The sequence below is a fragment of the Nuphar pumila genome, chromosome 5 (assembly GCF_984573655.1).
Source record: "Nuphar pumila chromosome 5, dmNupPumi1.hap1.1, whole genome shotgun sequence".
NCBI lineage: Eukaryota > Viridiplantae > Streptophyta > Magnoliopsida > Nymphaeales > Nymphaeaceae > Nuphar > Nuphar pumila.
Genome location: NC_143253.1, coordinates 40091545 through 40113075, shown reverse-complemented (window position 1 = coordinate 40113075; position 21531 = coordinate 40091545).

Genomic DNA, 21531 nt, shown 5'->3' with positions numbered 1-21531 from the left:
CAGAAATGAACATGATTTGCTCATTGTGAGCTTAGGTGAGCTAAAAATGATTGACATTCTAACTATTCGGAACTTAAAAATGAGTTTGGTCGACTCTAACTGACAAGGATCAAAGGTGACCTAGGGGTAAAATGAGAATTTTACTGACAGAATGGAGGTAAAATGACAACTAAAAAGGGACAGACCTAGGGTTAAACTCCTACACTTGCCTACAGGTTTGGCATCTATGGCATGGGGGTGTTTGAAAGTGAACGAGGAAAATTTAGGGTGTTTACAAATGTCCCTCTTTGCTACTAAGTCGGTCGAAAGCCGAGCTTAGTGGCAAAGAAAAATGCACCAAATTTAGACTATAAAAATGTCTCAGTTAGAAGAATCTGACTGGGTATGAATGAATTAGCTTCGGTGATTATGGTAGGTATGGGATGGAGAATAAAGAAGAAAATTTACCTAATTAAAATGAGGCTCAAGCTTTGCTCTTGACCAGAATGGGGAAACTAGAAGAAAATTCACCTCATGGGAATGAGACTCGGGCTTAGCCTTTAACCTGGATGGAACGAAAAATACCTCATAGAAGAATGAGGTTCAGGTTTTGACCCTTGACCTGAAGGGGACACAGAATTCTCGAAAAGAGAAACCATGATGGAACCTTCGGATTTTGCATAGTAAATCCGAGAAGGGTTTGCAAAAGGAAGAAAATGGGGTTCCCTACAGCTTGAAAAGGGATTCATTTTGACGTCTCATTGCTGAGACTGAATGGCTTTTAAAATAGATGACCTTTTTGCAAAAACAATTCAGATTTGACCCTTACTTTAAACGGGAAAAATGGAATCTCCGAAAGAAGAAACCATGATGGAGCCTTCAGATTTTGCACAGTAAATCCGAGAGGGGTTTATAAAGGAAGAAAATGGGGTTCCCTAAAGCTTGAAAAGGGATTGATCTTGGGCGTCTTATTGCTGAGACTGAATGGCTTTTAAAACAGATGACCTTTCGCAGAAACAATTCAGATTTATCCCTTACTCTGAACGGGAAAAATTGAATAGAGAAGAAAATTCACCTCATGAGAATGAAGCTCAGGCTTAGCCCTTAACCTGAATGGGAAAAATGGAATTCTCGAAAGGAGAAACCATAATTGAACCTTCGAATTTTGCATAATAAATCCGAGAAGGGTTTGCAAAAAGAAGAAAATGGGGGTCTCTAAAGCTTGAAAAGGGATTGATCTTGGGCATCTTATTGTTGAAACTGAATAGCTTTTAAAATTGATAACCTTTTGCAAAAATAATTCAAGTTTAACTCTTACCCTGAACGCGAACTGTCTATGGTGGGACAGTGGGGAACACAGAGAAGTGTGCGAATCTGAGAGCTCAGGTGCTAAGATTAAAACAAGAAGGGAAGGATCTTGAAAACTCCTGTCATCAAGTCATAAAGAGAGATAAAAACAACGTCAGAATATATTAAAATAGACATCACGCTCTCACTTCATGTCGGGATAACTTAAAAATATTGTCAATAAGATAGAAATTATAGTTGCTTCAAGATAATTAAAATGTAAGGACATTTGTTTGAAAGATATTCCTTCTTTTACCTAGAGTATTACTTTCAACTGGGCTAACTCCATAGAATCCATAATCAAGTTCAAATTATTGTTGTTGAGTTTCTTCAAGGAAGCTATCCATTTCCTTGATATGAAAAAAAAGAAATTTTTCTCAGTATCATAAAAGCAATTAATGAAAATATATTGATGAAAGAACTTCACATGAATAAAGATGATTCTTGGTAATTTTTGTAGTTTGATATCTGGGGTTTATCCATGATGATCTTTTGCACTCTTTTGAGACATAGGGATTGAACTTTCTTGGGATTTGACGAGAATCTCATCACATCAGCCTTCAACTCGACGATTATCTAATTTTCCCTTGAAGGACACATCACATGCTTCTTCAACTCAGAGATGATATGAGTTTTCTTTAGTCCCAGGAATTATATTGATAATATTGTCTCTTTGTAAATCTCTTGATAATCTTTTGCGCTTTTTTTAGACATGAAAAATAAGTTCTATTGAGATTTGGCGAGAAATTCATCACATCAACCTTCAACTTGGTGATATTCTAATTTTCTCTAGGACACATCACATACTCCTTCAACTTGGAGATGATCTGAGTCTTCTTTGGTCCCAAGAATTGAATTGATAATATGGTCTCATTGAAAATCTCTTTATGATAATAGTGATTAAATATCTTTTAGGGATTGACAGGAGGTTTATTGCATCAGCCTTCAACTTGACGATGATTTAAACTTTTCCTAGACGGACATGTCACATACTCTTTCAACTTGGAGATGATCTGAGTCTCTTTTGGCCCTAGGGGTCTAACTCATCCATCAGTCTTCAACTTGATGATGATTGAGAGATCCTGTTTGCAGATAGTTGATTGTGGCTTGATTGATTGAAGAGATATTAAAATTGAGATTGAGTGAATTCTTTTATATCGCCAAGGATATTTTCATTGCCTTATTACCAGAAGAATCATCTTTAAAAATGTGTCATAGCTATGATCAATATCGATTCACTTATGACTTCTCAACATCATTGAATTTTTCCTTTGCTGATCATATCGAGGATTTTTTTTCATCCTTTTAGTTGACCAACAGAAAAGCTTGAATTTTCTTCTTTCTTCACAAAAGCTTTGTCCTTTTGGAAAGAATACTGAAGGTAATATGATATAAAATTTTATGTCATAAAGATTTTAAGATCAACAACTATTTTGATAACAAATTGGCAAAATATTCTTGGAATCCTTGGTGAAAGAAATTGCTCGACGTCTAATTGACATATATGTGGCTAAATTGACCCCTGAAAAGACTCAGTATTTGATAAAAGATCAACTCAAAAGTTGAGTTTTGAAAAGAAAGTCTGAGTTAGAACTTGGATCTCCGAAAAAGAAATGAAAAGTCTGAGTCAGAACTCGAATTGGTTCAACTAAGAACATCACTGGGTTACTTAAGAACAACATAGGTTCACTTAAGAACAATCATAGGTTTGTTTAAGAACAACATAGATTCGCTTGGAACAACATCGATTTGATTGGGGCAACATCGGTTCGCTTAAGAACAACATTGGTTCAATTAAGAATAACATAGATTCACGAGGAACAACAACGGTTTAACTAAGAATGACATTAGTTCAATTAAGAACAACATAGCTTCACTCGAAAATAACATAGGATCGCTTGGGAAAAACATAGGTTCGCTTGGAACAATATCAGTTCGGCTAAGAACTGCATCGATTTAAATGAGAACAACATCAGTTTGCTTAGGAACAACATAGGTTCAATTAAGAATGCCATCGGTTCAATTAAGAACCACATAAGTTCACTTGAGAACGACATAGGTTTGACTAAGAACAACATAGGTTCGCTTGGAACAACATTGGTTCAAGAACAACATAGGTTCAATTAAGAACAGCATAGGTTCAACTAAGAACAACATGGGTTCAATTAAGAACAACATAGGTTCAGTTAAGAATAACATAGGTTCGCTTATAACAACATTGGTTCAACTAAAAACGACATTGGTTCAATTAAGAACAACAAAGGTTCAATTAAGAACATAGGTTCGCTTAGAACAACAATTTTGAGAAAAGAAATCAGTATGAGAACTAGGTTTTAAAAATGGGTTTGATCTAAGATCGATAATTTTGGAAATGGCTCAGTACTCGGACTAGGTTTTAAAACAGGATTAATGAAAATAGTTCTCAATAAAATGAGCTTGATCCACATATTGGATTTGAGAAAGACTGGTTTTGCAAAGGATTCAACTCGCCTGAATTTGGTAAAAGCACCAACGCGAAGCTGGATTTTAGAAAGGATCAATGCAAGGCTAGATTTTGTAAAAGGACCAATGTAAGGCTGGATTTTGTAAAAGGACCAATGTAGACCTGGATTTTGTAAAAGGACCGATGCTAAATGGGATTTGTAAGGACCAACTCGAAAATTAAATTTTATGGAAGGACCGATGCTAAACCGGATTTGGAGGGATCAGTGCTAAATTGGATTTGTAAGGACCAACTCGAAAATTGGATTTGGAATGACCGATGCTAAATCGGATTTGTAAGGACCAACTCAAAAATTAGATTTGAAAGGACCGATGTTAAACCGGATTTGGAGGGACCAGTGCTAAACTGAGTTTGGAAGGACCAGTGCTATACTGGGTTTGGAAGGACCAGTGCTATACTGGGTTTGGAAGGACCAACTCTAAAATTGGATTTTATGGAAGGACCGATGCTAAACTGGATTTGGAAGGACCAATTAGAAAATTGGATTTTGAAGGACTAGTGCTAAACTAGATTTCGAAGGACCAATTCAAAAATTGGATTTAGAAGGACCAGTGCTAAACTGGGTTTATCAAGAAGGTTCAAGTCGAAACTCAAATCTTCGAAGGAAAACTAAACGAATTGGATTTGGGAGAAAGTTCGAGTCAGAACTCAGATTTTCTAGACCAATTCTAGAATTTGAAGGAAAGAAAATTGGAGTCAGAACTCGAATCTTCAAAGGAAAACTAGACCAGTGTGGACTGGGTTTGAAAACATTTGACTAGTAAAAACCGGATTTAAAGAGTTCGACCAGTAAGAACCAAATTTAGAAAAAAAACTTAACCCGAAGGTTGATTTTGGCAAGACCAATGAAAATGGTTTTGATAAAAGACTCGACCCGAAGGTCGAATTTGAAAAAGATTGGTGTTTTAAAAAGTGCTTGTTGATTGTGATGGGAGATTTTCAATCTTCAGCCTCCCGATTACTTGGACAACTGCCGGGAGTCTCAGGATTATCCCTTATCCTGAATGGATAAATAAATTTGATGCGAATTGAAGCAAATGAATGGAGACAAATGCAAATGAATGTAGATGAATGCAAATGAATGTAAATAAATACAAATGAATGGTGAAAGATTTTGTTTGATCCTGCCTGCATATAGGATATTTTGAGGTAAAACAAATTTTTAAAAAAATGCCCCAGTATAACTAGGGAATAAAACATTGAACAGAAGGATAAATAATTGGTATTTGACGAACGCTCTCTGAGTATAACAAGGCAACAAACTTCTTGATCGATTCGGGAGGCACTCTAAAAGAGGTTACTCCTCGCAAAAAAAACATATTGTAAAGAAGGAGAAAGAGCAACAATATATAGAGAAAATAGTGCCAACTATGAGAAAAGTTGATAGTTTTATTGATGCATTGAAGGAAGAATGACAAATCAAGGAAAGAAATGAGACTATATCATCCCTTTAAAATGACAAAAGCAAGATGGGAGAGCATTGGCATTGTCACTTTTTTGAATGATCAATGAAAGGCTCGGTCAAGATGGTTGGTTGGTCCTCTTCTTTATCTGCCACAAGGAGGTTTGTGTCGATGCAATCTTGGATGATGTTCTTTAGAACGAAGCAGTTATCTGCGTCATGTCCTATTGCATGATGGAATTTGCAAAATTGATCTTTGGATCTTCCCATAACCATGGGAGGATCAGGGACTCTTGGGAGTTTTGCTAATCCCTTGGCCAATATGTATTCGAGAACCTTTTCACGTGGCTGCTCTAGGGGAGTAAATTCGCGGCCATAACTCCAACCATCATGCTTTATCTTTTCTTTCTATGGGGGTTTCTGGTGAGAGCTCGACTTAGAGGGCTTGGAAGAACTTCTCCTGCTTTTGACACTGTTGCCATCGGGCTTGGAACCTCCCATACTATTGTTGTTGTTGCGAGTGGTGTTTGTGGAGGTGACATGTGCCTTCTTCTCGATAGGAGCCGTTCTGGGACTGGCTTCGACTTGTTCAGTCATCATTTTAATCATCATTCTCTTGAACAACTGATAGGTGGCAGGATCGATGTCATCGCCACCCTGCTGACCCTATCCTCTGGCAGATCGCAGAGAATTCATCTTTTCTCCGTTGCTGATGTCGATGATGCGTTGATGTGGTGCAGTCTTTTGCCTGATCCGGTCTGAACCACACGACAATGCCAAAGCTCTCTGTGGGACAAATGGGACGATCAAAATGATGGAAAAGTTCTTGAAAGCAACGATTTTGATAAAGAAGGACAGAAAGAAAAACAATGGATGAAGACTTGAAGTTAAGTTGACAATTTGAGGGATATCCTGTTACCTGGGATTGGGTCGTCGCTAGAATCGCGATAATTGCGTTGTCACTCTCGCTGAGAGAGGTAAGCAACTAAGATATGCATTGTTACCTAAGCGAGGTTGTCGACCATGAAGAAAATGCCACTTTTGAAGGAAAGAGATATCTCGACCTACAAAGGATTTTTGGAATAAAATGAGGGAAAAAGAAAGGTGAGCAGACAATTTCCACTGCAATAAATGAAAGATTCTTGGAAAATACGAGGAAGTAACATGACTTGAGAAAGACACAATTTTTTGAAAAAGTAGAAGGTGGGATCAAAATAAGGCCAGAAGTTTGAGATCCAGTAGAAAGGAAAGAAAATCGTCTGGAGCTTTTTGAAGAAAACAAGGAATTTTCTGAAAAATCATCTAGGGTTTGATAAAAAAAATTTGTAAAAAGAGGAAATATAAGAAAGTAAATGGAAAATAGGGAATATTGAAAATCATCCAGTATTTTCATAAATTTGTTGGAAAAATATGAGAAAATAAAATAAAAATGAGATGAAAAAGGGGAAATAGCTAGAATATATTCAATCACATCTTGTACAAACAAGTATGCACATACAACATTCCCTAAAAAACTGACTCTAAATGCACAAGTTTGAAATAGTTGTAGAACCCTAACCCTAACTCTAAGGCTCAGATCATCTATGTTCAATCATGTTATGCCGATATACTCGAACCGAGGCTCGACGTACGTGGCATAAAAAGAATTTCTCTGGTTCTAGGCTCATGTTTTACAACATCCTTGAGCGCCTGCCGATATACTTTGAACTATGGCCCTCAGTACGTGGCAGAGGGGGATCAACCCAAATAGGTGACCCAGTTGTGAGGCTTTGTCCCGAACTATGGTTCTAGAAGAAAGCCCAGCAACGTGGTAGCCAGGTAAAAGTAGGTGGGGTGTTTTTGAAATATGATCAACATGCAAGAAAAAGAAGGCTCTAATGACGTAAAGAAGTAGAATTTTTGAAAAATTTATAAGAAGCAAACATTATTTTCAATCAAATCCTAGATTAAGGAGGATTGTATTTGACCTAAGTCTAGGTGAGCATGAATAATGTCACCTCAATTGATCCTACCAAACCATGCCCAAGTCTACATGAAATTCATGTCAGCTGGGTTTGATTCTAAGCTCCTAGGTTCACAAGATATAAAGATGACATTATAGAACATGATTTTGACAAGTTGAATAGAACAAGGCACTAGATTGATCAGGCGAAAACAGGTCCCATCACGATCGCTAAACCTATTATCATTGTAAAATTTTACTTTTGCAAGTCAAACTGACCTTTGAAAACGATTTTGAAAATAACTTGTCTCTCTTTTAAAATGCAGGATAATTCTGAAGAATGAGACTCATCTGTCAGTACGAGGTTCAACCGTTCCTTGCACCATACCAAGGGGTAATCGAACCAATGATCAATCTTATGTTTTGCTTTGCTCAACTTGTCTAAATCAAGGTTATATTCCTAAATGCATAAAGAATCAGACATGTGCTATGACTTACAGAAAATTTTGATTAAAAACATGATGTATGCTTTGAATAATTAGAATATTTGGAAAATCGTGAATCACATTAGAAAATGATTTTTAAAGAAAAGGAAATTCAATTTCTGAAGAAAAGTCAGATGTTTTGAGAAAATCAATTTTGAGAAAATTCAGGATAACTTAGAGAAATTTGATTTTTTTGAGATGATTTTTATAAATTGATCAAAAGAATGAGCGTGTAGTCCTGTGAAATCTTTTTATGATGTAATCTAACTTAGATGAATGAATGAATGCAATTTGAGAAAATATTTTCTGAAGAATTTGAGAAAAAGCTTTGGAAAAAAGAATTTTTTTGCCTTATAGAACTTAGATGAAATAGATTCTTTACATATCCCTGACTATGGCTACAAATATATATTGAATAATATCTCATTTAGTTCTAAAAGAGAAAAATATTTGAAAAAACTTTGAAATATGCAATGATTTCTGAAAATGCCTAAGAGTGTAGGTCATTTGTGGCTTAGAAAAAGATGATAAATCTAGGTTTCGTTCGTATTCTGACTATGACAACAAATATGAAAGCCATCGAGTTTATCAATTACTTAGAAGCTAGTGCATGTGTCATTCGTGTCGACCATTGTGAGTTTGAATATGCATGAATCATCATTCATCACACGATAACATAATTGAAAGAAATAAATTATATGCAATGCAACCTTATTCTAAGCAGAAAAAGTAAATTCTTATTCCAAAATTATATTTAATTTACATCAATAATTAAATTGAAATAAAAAAATAAAAAGAAATATAGTCTTGAATATCCCTGCAAAACTAGAAAACTTGTTAGTGAAAATATGTCAACTTTTCTGGATTTATCCAAAAATAGCTAGAAATTACTGGATTTATCTGGATATAAAATCCTTTTTCCATGTTTTTCTGAGATAAACATAATAAAATATGATATAAAAATAAAAAAATAATAAAGATAAACAACTTTAAAATTCAAAATTTAGAGAAAATAACAAAAATACCCCTAAAAACAAGATTATGGCCTTGAAATTAAGGTTTTCACAAAAGATTTTGGTAAAACTTTGGATTTAGGGCTTAAATGAATTCAAATCAAAGTCAAATCAGGTATGAAGTACCCTATCATGATTATAAATATGATTAAATATTAAAAATATAAAACTTTTTATAACAAAATTGAAATATCACAAAAATAATGGTTTTTGCAAGTGTTTTACTCGAACCGAGACCTCGCGGGCACCCTATTTTCATTATTTAATCAAATAATATATCAAATAAATTTAAAAATTAACAAAAATTGACATGAATACTTATGATAACCCCAAAATTAAACTATAATAAAAAATATGTTTTTAACATTATTTTATTATATAAATTGAATAAAACTCTAAAAATACATGATTTTGCTTACGAGCACATACCTGTCATAGTGTCAGACCAGAATTAGGTATCAAATCAACATAGAAATTCATAAAAAATTACAAAGAGATATTAAATAGAAAAATAAAGATTTTCCTTTTTACATATCAGAAAAATCATCTCCGGTTAGGGAGATATCGTTTCGACAATATACAATTGATTCTTGCTTATATGTAACAAGTTAAAATAAATACATCAGGTTTCAAGTACAGAGAAATATAGCAAATCATATTTAAAAATTATAACATTTTAGCAGATGATATTGGATACACAAAGAAAGACTTTCTTTTTTAGGGATCATCGATCGGATCTTCGATTAGGGAGATACGATCTGCCCAAGTTGATCTAGGATTTAAACAAGGTATAACAGGCTCTGTAAACCCGATTCTACTTTCTGTCAGAGAAAAAATAACAAACAGATGCATAAAAATTAGAAAAAAATACAAGAAATACTAGACATGATAATGAAGACACTTCAAATTACAGATTGTCGCTTGGATCTCTGAAGAGGCAGATATCACCTCTGCAAGCTATTCCTAAATCCACATAGTGATTTTACGGTTTAAAAAGTAAAGTTCAGTTTTCTATTTTTTAAAAGTTATAGAACCCAAAATAATCCAATTTTTTTTCAAAAAATCACTGACATATTCACAATTTAACCCTAAAAAATCATATTTTTTTACAGAAAATTGAGCATGAGATAACATGGTTCCCGCATGCTCGAAATCAACAACGTGTATTATCTAAAAAAAACATGAACAAACCTAATTTAAACAAGCAAGAATCATAAAAAAATATAAAATATTCAATGAATCATATTTTAATGCTTGAACATATAAAATAAGCATTAACATGATAAAATAATTTAAAAAAATCAGGAAAAGCATGGTTGGAATTTGATTTACCCGCTAAAAGAGGGATTCAACCATCGAACGGTCGAATCTCGATCTTTTTTAGACGTTTGATATAATAAACTCATAACCAATGATTTTAATGGATTAGAAACATGCAATCGGCCTTGGATGATCTATAGATCATCATATTGAATCATTTTAGGGCTCCCTAAATAAAAAAAAAATAAGGAAGAAACTTATGCACAGGGGCGGCAATGGCTAAAAACCCTAAAAAAAAAAGAGAAACTAATAAAATAGCAAAGAAAGCTAGAATAACTCTTACCTTGGAGGCTACTGTAATGGAGGGGAGCTTGAGAGGAGGAAGCCACGAATTTTGAAAGAGAGAAAGAGGTGAGAAAAGCCTCCAAAACAACCCCATTTGGGTTCCCTTTTATAGCCTCTTGAAAACCCACTTAATTAGGGCTAATTAATGCTAACTTTGACTTTTTCAAACTCTATCTAAAACCACTAAGAGAGGACGATTTGTATGAGGACTTCTGATCTAATCTAACACTAGTTAATTAACCTAATTCAACTAAAAATAGCCTCAAATGTGGTGCCACCTAGGCAGGCCCACATTTGGTTTTTAAAACTTTAAATAAAGCAAGGCTAAAACACTAAAATAAAGATGGATTTTTAAAATCGATTTTGACTCTTCTAACTCCTAACCTAAATAGGACATGGACTAACCCTAACACTCTCAAATGTGGCGTCACTCAGAGTGGGCCCCACTTAGTTTTCCAGAGAACTATTTTAAACGGCCTGAAAATAAAAGGGGTTAAAAACAATTTTTCAAAACTTCAAAAAAGGACACCTAAACTAACTATTTTTTTTGTATTTTTGAAATATGAAAGATGTAAAATGAAATAAAATTGAACATTAGGGTTTTGCACCCTGCAGAGTGGGCCCTACTAGAAGAAAGTTGAAAACTGATTTGAAGATCAAGTTTTTGAAATAAAAAGTTTTAAGAAGGAAAGTTTTTGAAAGAAAGTTTAAAAATAAAACTGAGGTTCTAAATCAATCAAAGTCTTAAATGGATTAAAACTCTTTCAGATGTGGCGCCAACTGTGTGGGCCCCACACCAGGGTTTTTGAAAAAGTTAGAATAAAGACTGGAAAGGGTTTTGAAACAGAGTTGAAATCACCGGATGAGGATCAGAAGTTTCAAAAATAGAGTCCTAGACTAACTTAAAATCTTGACTAGAGTCCTAAAATTTTAAAACTCTTGAAATTTGGGTTTTTGAAAGGAAACAAAAAGGTTTTGAAGGATCTTTTCAAAAATTGGTAAAAATAAAAAAAATATGAGACCAGGGTCAGAGTTCTAATCAACCGGGACTCCAAGATAGAGTCCTGAAATTTTGAAACTCTTAGAACTAAATCTGTTTTAAAAAAACAAGCGAGATAAAAGTAAAAAGAGGAAATCAGAGTAGAGTTCTAGACCAATTGAAACTCTGGGACAAAGTCCTAAAATTTTGAAACTCTTCTATGAAATCCTAGAATTTGAAATTTGATTGTTTAAAGGATAAATAAAGAAGTTTTCGAAAGATTCTCTAAAAAGTGAAGTCGGGGTTAGAGTCCTGATCCAAATGGGACTCTGAGACACAGTCCTGATCCGACTAAAACTCTAAAATTTTGACTTTTTTTGAAAGATTTTGTTGAAAAATAAGTAAAAATAGCAATGAAAGATAGAGTTCTGATCCGACTGAAACTCTGAAGTAGAGTCCCAGTCTAACTGAAACTCTAGAATTTTGACCCAACATGAAAGATTTTGATAAATTTTATTGAAAACAAGTAAAAATGTCGATGGAGGACAGAGTCCTAGTCTGACTGAAACTCTTTGATAGAGTCCTAGTTCGACTGAAACTCTAAGATTTTGGCTCTTTTGAAAGTCAGATAAGAAGGTTTTTGAAAACAGGTGAAAAACAGAAATAAAGGATGAAATTAGGATAGAGTCCTAATCCGACTAAAACTCTGCGATAGAGTCCTAGTCCGACTGAGACTTTATAATTTTGGCCAAAAATAGAGGAAATGGACAAGGGATAAGACTACCTCTGATTTAAAATCAAAATAAAATTTTGAAAAGGTTCAAAAAGATGAAAAGACAGAGTCCTTATTCAACTAAGACTCTAAAATTTTGAGAATTTCGACAAATGAAGAAATTCAGAAGTGACACCACCTAGATGGGTCACATCTAAGATTTCTGTTTTTCACCTATTTTCAATTAAAAATTGAGTATGAAATAAATCCATATTGTTTTCTAAGAAAAATATTTTGAAATATAGGATCCTGGGGGTTGACAAATGGTAAATGTTGATCTCAAACCCAAGTTTTTGAAATTGATTTCGAAAGAAAGGTTTTAAAATCGAATCTGGATTTAAAGATTTTGAAAAACCAAAGTGCTGGATCTCGAGAATGGTATGCAATGCCATGCAATGCGATGAAATGCAATGAAATGATTAGAAATGATAAGAAATAATGATATATGACATAAAATGTCATGTGAAATGCAAACCCTGGATAAAAGATTTCAGGTATTGGACCCCGATCGTTAGTTGTACCAATTTAAAAAGTGATAAAAATAAACGAAATGATTCAAGAAATGGTTTTTGTCCTTGTAGGGCCAGGAGTGACACTGAAAATTAGGGTTTTAACTGGAATGAACTGAGTTCTAGGGTTTCATAACTCAAATAAATTAACAAGATACCGACTCAACTAAACTCCTAGACTGAACAATCGAAAAATGATATCATTTCTTAGAGAAATAGTGAGAAATGTTCATTGGAGTGAAGTGAGTTATGAACAAGAACTGGGTTTAAGCTTGAATAAAGATCAATAATACTGAGATGAGCTAAAACTGAGGCTCAAACACTAGCTCAATTGACTGGACTTAGCTTAATTTCAGCTAAAATGGGCTAAAAATGGACTCCTGGACTATGGAAAATGGATTTGAACTGGAATTACACTACTTGAACTGCTGGTGAGCTCAGGTTAGACTTAAGGGAATAAGGTCGACTGGATTCGACTGACCCGAAAATAATTGACTGGGATTCAGGTTAGAAATGAGCTCATTTCTTAGGAAATGAACCCATTTTGGCAAGAATGGTAAAAAATGAACATGATTTGCTCATTGTGAGCTCAGGTGAGCTAGAAATGACTGACATTCTAACTATTATGAACTTAAAAATGAGCTTGGTTGACTCTAACTGACAAGGATCTAAGGTGACCTAGGGGTAAAATAAGAATTTTATTGACAAAATGAGGGTAAAATAATACCTAAAAAGGGACAGACCTAGGGTTAGACTCCTACACTGACCTACAGGTTTGGCATCTATGGCAGGGGGTGTTTGAAAGTGAACAAAAAAAAAATGGAGTGTTTACAAGAAGTCATAGTCTTTTAGGAACTCTAACTACTATCTCTACCTCATATTTAGATCCTTTTACGAGAAGATACATTTAATGCTCTTATGATCAAAGAAAACCTTAAATTGCTCTCAATACAAGTAATGTCGTCAAATCTTAAGTGCAAAAACCACAATTGCATACTACAAGTCATGTGTGGGGTAATTTCGCTCATGCACTTTCAGATGGCAAGAAGCGTATGCTATAACCTTGTCATGTTGCATCAATACGCATCCCAATTCAGTACCTGATACATCGCTATAGACCACAAAGCCTCCCTATCCTAAGGACAAGGTGAGTAGTGGGGTAGTACTAAGCCTTTTCTTCAACTTCTGAAAGCATTCTTCGCATTGTTGAGTCCATACAAACTTGATTTCTTTGCGAAGCAACTTCATCATCGGTATAGCAATCTTTTAGAAATCATGAATGAATCTTTAGTAGTATCCTGCAAGTCCAAGAAAACTATGAATATCTGACATACTCTTAGGTTGTTTTCAGTCTAAGACTGCTTCTACCTAGATCCAAACATAAGATTCAAACAGATCAAAATAAAGATCCAGTTGATTTTCCTCAAAACATAGACATTAAGGTGCATTACCTTAGGAGGGTCCACTAACACCCCATCTTTGAAAATTATGTGTCCCAAAAACATGACTTGCTTTAACCAAAATTCGCACTTTGAGTACTTAGCATACAACTGATGTTATCTAAGGGTCTAGAGGACAATCCTCAAGTGCTCTTGATGGTCTTCCTCACTTTTTTAGTAGATTAATATGTCATCTGGGAACACGATCATGAACAGATCCAAGTAGGGCCAAAGGATCCAGTTCATCAGATCCATAAAAGTTGATGGAGCATTGGTTAGCCTGAAGGGCATCACCAAGAACTTGTAATGGCCATATTGCATCTTGAAAATTGTCTTTTGCACATCTGACTCCTTGATCCTCAATTAGTGATTACTCGATCGAAGATCTATCTTGGAGAAGACCTTCGCATCATGAAGTTGATCGAACATGTCATCAATCCGTGAAAGAGGGTACTTATTCTTAATCGCCGTCTAATTCAGCATGCGATAGTCAATACACAAGTGCATCAACCCATCCTTCTTCTTGACGAACAAAACTGGAGCACCCCATGGTAAAACGCTTAGCCAAATAATGCCCTTGTTCATCAATTCTTATAGTTGTTTCATTAGTTCTTCCAACTCCGCTGGGACCATGTGATAACAAGCTCTAGATATTTGGGTCGTACCAGGTGCCAACTCTATAGTGAAATCAACCTCTCTTGCAGGCGATATGTCTGACAAGTCATCTCAAAAGACATCTACGAAATCTCGAACCACCTCCAAGTCCTTCAACAAGGTTGTGCTCGGGTTTATCAAAGAAACACTGGCCAAGAAGGCCTCACAACCCTTTTTTATGCATCGTTTTGCCTTCATCGCCGAGATCATCTATTCTTTATTTGCCTTATACTCAAGTACAAGCTTATCAAGGCGAGTAAATCGGATATGCCGCTCATAATATATCATACAAGCATAGTGCTTGTACATTCAGTTTATGCCAAGAATGACATCGTAGCCCACCATGTCCAATAAGATCAGATTGGCATAGAGGTTTTGCCCTGAGATTATTACTTCTACATCAGGTAGGAAGGTATGAGCGATGGTGTGATAATCTCCAAAATGTAACCCAAGGTGATCGGTGTGATGTCAAGTAACTTAACAAACCGTGTAGATACAAAAGAATGCGTAGCTCTCGTGTCAAATAAAACTTTGGCATCGAATTTTGCAATAGAAATTATATCTTCAATAACATTCGCATCCTCTTGCAACTCCTCTATAAAAGTTGCGTAGACAAGGTCTGTAGCTCTCCTCCAGCTTGAAGCCTAAGACTACTGCTACTATGGTTGCCCTCGAGGTGTGGGGTTTGCTCCCTCTTGAGCCAACTTTTTAGGGTAGTCCTTGATGCAGTGCCCCATCTCGCCACATCTCAGGCAAACTCTTGTTGCCCTGTGGCACACTCCTGTGTGGGTCTTTTTGCAGTATGAACATACTACAGCCGTCTGCTATGGTTGAGTACCAACCTGTTGCACCCTCATTTTTTTTGCATATGGTGCCCTACTTATCACGACAACAAGTCTAGGGGCGTTGTTTTTATTGCCCCTTGACCTGTCGAACCTCTTCGGCTGAGTCTTTCTAGAAGACTCTCAGTCATTCTGTGACACAAAAATCGTTATTACGATCTATTTGGGGCTGCCTTTGGATCATAAAAGGATTATATTTTTATTTTCCCACCTGAAGCACCGTGGCCATCTCGATGGCATGGTTGAGATTCTGAGGATTACTGGTAAGCACACGGGTCCTCAGCTCGTCTCGCAGTCCATGAATGTACTTCTTCGTCCATGCCTCATCAATTGTGTAGTTGTGTGGGCAATACTTCTTCAGGTGCTGAAATCGTGTAGTGTACTATGCCACCTTTATGAAACCTTACTGCAAATCCAAGAACTCCTGCATCTTGCGATCTCGAGCATACTGGGAGAAGTAGGTGTCTAAGAACACCTTTGAAAACTCCTCCCAGGTTAGTGTGTGTCGCTCTTCTTGTGTGTAGCGCACCTCACGAGTAGTCTTCCACCAACTCTTGGCATCACCCTGAAGTCGGTAGGTAGCAAAAGAGATTTGCCTTTTAGTGAAAACTTCAAGGATCTCGTTGTTGGCATAGACCCACTCCTCTACTGCATCTGAGTCCTCCTTCCTAGTGAAGATTGGGGGACTCAGTTCCATGAAGCATTTATATAACACTCTATAGTTTGCAGCGCTGGTCGCTCCATTACCATCAGAGTGATGACTGCTATTGTCATTACCTCCATTATCATCGAGGTTTTGGCATCTAGCCGTCAGTGTAGCAAGGGTTTTCAAGAGAAAGTTTCTCTGAGCAGTCCAACTAGATGGTTGTTGTGAATACAACTACAATAAAATTTAAATTAAATTAACTTCTAAGTTTTACAAAAATGATGTGTTGTTTTGATGACCCTACTAGGGATCTAAGTTCTAATTTTATAAAATTCACAAATTGTAAGCAATTTGAATATATTTTTCATATCAAACATAAAATAAATATAAAATTAGAACATACTTACAATGATAGTTGTCGGTTGGACAAGATTTGAGTCACACTCTCCCTCTGCTCTGATTCCAAGTTATCTTTATTTAAAGACAAATTGGTATCTTCAGATAATCTAATCCCTTCTCTAATACAAAGTTGTAACACCCTAATTTTTAAGTCTCGAAAATCATAGATTTTATTTTTGAAATACTTTTAAATATTTTTATATAACTACATCAAAAAATTAAATGAGACTAAAACTTGGCATGTTACTTCTTGTTTACATTCATATTTATACATATATTTGAACTTAGAAATTAAATATTTATAAATAAAATAAAAGTTCATACATGTCGAAATTAATAATAAATGTTCACATAATAAATTAAATTAATTTATCAAAGTCTTTGAGCAACTAAAATTTGCTCTCAATGCAAAACACTTGGAGATATGGAAAGGCATGGCTCGCTCCCCGTCACAACTTCCCGACATTGCATATGAGCTCACTAATTTCCTGAAAAACATTAAAACCATAGGGTTAGACAAAACTTGTCTGAGTAGGGTGAAACTATACTAAACATGTAAATTAGAATAAGCAGAAACTGCTATAATTTTTCATGCATTTAACAAAAATAAATACAATACAATTTAACATGTATTGCAATTATCTCATGTAAGCATACAATTACAAAATTTAGCATTTATCAATCATTCATTCAAACTTAAACAATTAAAAATGCATAAACAATTAAAATACATGTACTTACCATTGTAGAAGCTATTCTTATGTATGAACTCATTCTTATCTTTAATCATCTTTTTTTTTTTTTAGATAATGCATGTCATGCCATTTTAATGCACATATATTTAGGTTTCTCTTCTTAGCCTTGTAGGTACAAATACATGGATATACCTGGATCAAGGCCATGGTACAAACATTATTTTCATACATTGGTAGCTTTGACCTAGCCGAGCACCTTTCAGCAGTACCGGGTGACGGATGACAAGAGCGAGAGAAGCTCCCAATACCACCATCACGATGCATTAGACTTTCACTCATGAGTTTCTTCCTCATATACTGCAGTCTATTGCAGAGAGTTTCTCTTGTCTTCGTGGTTAGGGAAGAACAACCTTTTGTGCTCAAAACATATTTCCATGAAGCCATAAGTATTGTTTGCCCTCTCTCTGCAAGTCCTTACTTTAGTGTTACATGCTTAGCTTATTTAATTGGGTCATTTTACATGTAACACTGTATGTGAATTTATAAAAAAGATTCGGCTACATCAAGGCCAATGGATGCATATTTTAAACTTTTACATTTGATAACATGCTCATGTTTTATACTTTTTAAATATATACACATGCAAAAAGAAAATGATGGGTTTCTTAAACATTCCATGCATCCATTCATTTACATTATCACCATCATCATGATCATCATCATCATCATAACAGACATACAAGAAAATTACAATAGGTACTATCCTCTTTATCATTGCAATTGATTTTGCAAAATGGACCCTACGGTCTCTTAATTAGCAGAAGGCCATGCAGGCCAACTTGGGCATTCACTTAATATTTAATTCATGCCCCATAGGTGGGCATACACTTTCTTGCAAAAAATTAACTTATGATAGTGTATCTACAGGCTGAAAACCATTTGTAACAACACGCATATCAATATATAATTTACTCAAGCATTCGAGGGTTGGTTCCTAAACCAGTTTCAACTTGCAAAAAAATTAACTTTGTCCGACTGTTATAGAGGTTACATAAAAATTTTCAATCGATGGTCAGGGTTGAATTTTTCACAGTTTGTAGAAAATTTTGTTAGCTTTTCAATGTCGCAAACCGTTCATAAAAATTCATTATGAACATTTTGGTGCAAACCTATACTTTTCTATTTTGACTGTCACAGAATAGTGATCAATTCATGAACAGATCTCAAAATTTCATAGTAGCTGTAAAATTTTGTTAGTTTTCTAACACAATAAACTGCTCATAAAAACAACTCCGGATGAGAAAGATACAAGTGATTTACCAGTCGGGTGTCAAGTTAAAATTATGAATTAACGGGTATATGCATTCGGGTGGGGTCAAAATAAGCCACCTGAATTCATACTTTCAATTTTTTCCACTCTAATATATCTCAAAAATTTATAAAAATAGATCAACATTAGTTCTAACTACTCTACTATGGACAAGTCATGTTTTTGTGGCTGTTAGGGTAGAAAACAGGCCCGTCTTCTCGAAGCCTATTTCCTGATAAATAGATTCAGTAAAATTTTCTAATTAGCATATAAAACACATAATTTATAAAATAAAAAAATTATGCTATAATTTTAAGGTATTTACATGCACATACACTATAATATCTAATTAAAATTTGCATAGATAACTTCCTTGAAGAAACTCAACAACTTTAAAATTTGAATCTGACTCTGAAATCCGGGGAGTTAACCTCATTGGAGGAAATACTCTAGGTAAAAATAGGGAATATCTTTCGCACATACGTGCACATTTTCAAGCATTTGAATCAATTATAATTTCATCTTATTGGCAAAATTTTCTAGTTTGAAATAAATGCTCAATATCCATCTTGATGCAACCTAGCGTTGTGCATATTTTTCAAAGAGAATTACGTCATTCTGATAAGGTGTTTATCCCAGTCCCATCATGGTCGTCCCCATAAAGGAATCCATGCTTTATATATCCATTCAAATAAAGATTATACCTGAACCTCGTCTCACGGGGTATTTTTCAAAAATGTCCCATCGTGTTTTTTCAAAATATCTTCGTCACATCCAGGTTAAGGGCTAAAACCTGAGTCTTTTTAAAAATTCTTATTTTTATCTCAGCCGTGATACTTCTTCAAAATCTCTCATTTTTACCATTTTGGGATCTTCATCCGAAAGTCCCATCATAAAATTCTCTCTTTTTCCTTTATCTGATTATTTTCTTCTTGAGGATTTTATTTTCTTCCCAAAACCTTTCAGCATAAGGTACAAAACCTGAAAAATAAAGCTTTGCAAAACAAATTCTTCCACACCCAATTCAGGCCTTCTGACTGGGGCATTTTTTTTTTTAAAGAAAATTTGGCGTGTCTTCTTTGCCACTAAGCTCGGCTTACAACCGGCGGTGTCTCTCTTGTTGAGTCAAGGGTGAAAATACTAAGGGGAGAGAAATTTGGGAGAGAAATTTGGGAAAAGAGAAAAGAGGAGAAAAAATTGAGAGAAGGAGAAAAAGCTAAAAAAAACCTTAAAGGGGACACAAATAGGGGGGGCGTGAGCCTCTCCTCCATCCTTATAGTAATTAGGGGTGGTTAAGGGTTGAGAAAATTTCAGCCCTTGATCCTATTTGGGTTCCCCTTTCCATTTCTCTTCACATTTTCACTTTTATTTATTATTATTATTATTATTTTAAATCTTTGTTTAGCTGAGGGTTTATAATATATACTATATATATATTATAGTGTATAGTGTATATATTATATTATGTACATAGCCATAAGGGCTGGTCGACCCTTATGGGATTGACCTCCTTTCCAAATTAAAAAAAAGTCTAACTTGCTTGCTTGGCAAGCAAGTTGGCTAGTTTCTTCTTTTTTTTCTTTCCTTTTTCCATTCTTTCCTTTTTTCTCACCTTGGTCGAACCACTCCCCCTCTTAGAATCATGTAGGCGGGGATGCCTCTCTCTAAGAGAGCCTTAATTCAAAACAAGGCAAGTTTTGATTCAAAACTTGCCTTAGAATTAGGTAAGTTTTAATTAAAACTTGATTTTAAAGTTTTTATTAGTTTTTATGTTTTTAAAACTTTATATTATAATGTCACATAGGATGGGATGACCCACCTATGGACACCTACCTAATTATAAAATTTAATTAATTATTGAGTTCCATTCCACTAAATGAAATTCTTAATTAATTCAAATTAAATTCAAATAAAATTCTATAAAAATTTAAATATGAAATTACATAAAATGACACTAAATAAAATGTAAATTAGTCATAAATATAAATATATTTCATTTATTGAAATTTGATTTTTCTTGTATTTAATTCATTTATTTTACGTATTCTTTCTAAGGATAATTTACATTTTTTAGAATTTGTTTTTAAAGAAATGGAATTTCATAGGATCGATTAAACCCTTAGGTGTGTGAGGGTGTTTTCTTGTCTTTAGAAAAAATTAAAAAATCCTATGTACTCTATCTCTAAATGCCTAGCTCCATACAAAAATTTTGATTTATTATTTCATAAAGAAAATATGAAAATTCTTTAAAAAATTATAGGTATTACATTTTTAATATCAAAGTAGAGAGATATACACTTGATAACAGAGATTGTTTTACAAAAAATAATCACATATTTGCACAAAAATTCTTTTCACATGTGGGGGGAGTAAAAAAAGGTCTTTTTAGGTCCAGATATTTGCGATTTTGAACATAGAGAATATAAAAAATTATACTATTTTTTGAAAAATACATCATATTTGTTGTACAATATGATCATTTTCTATTTTTTCTAAGTGAAACACGTGGTTTCTTAGGTTCAACCTCACCAATGCCTTTCACTATCCCCTCTCATCCTCTTCCTCTTCCTCTCCCTCTCCCTCCCACCTTTTTAAGCAACTTCACACCTGGCCATTTCCAACGAATGGCAGGCCGGTAAATGTCTATCCTGATACTGTCAGGTGTGGGTGGTACTGCACTGGTCATTTTCTAATATCTTTTTTTTAAGATTTATACATCTCCAACCCATTTTCCAGCCATCTACCAGGCGGAAAATTGCTGGGATGGCTTCATCTAGCATAGCCAGTGCTAGTTAGTGCCATCCCAACCATTTTTCAACCGGTGGATGTCAAAAAATGGCCAGGAAAAATTTCTCCTTTATTTATATTTCATAGAACACCAACCATTTTATTGCCATCTATATGCCATAAAATGATTACTAAAATTTTCCCATTTTATATTTTCATAGAACACCCAACCATTTTAAATGGCTCGGATGACTTCGGTTGCATGATCCAGTGCCATCCCGACC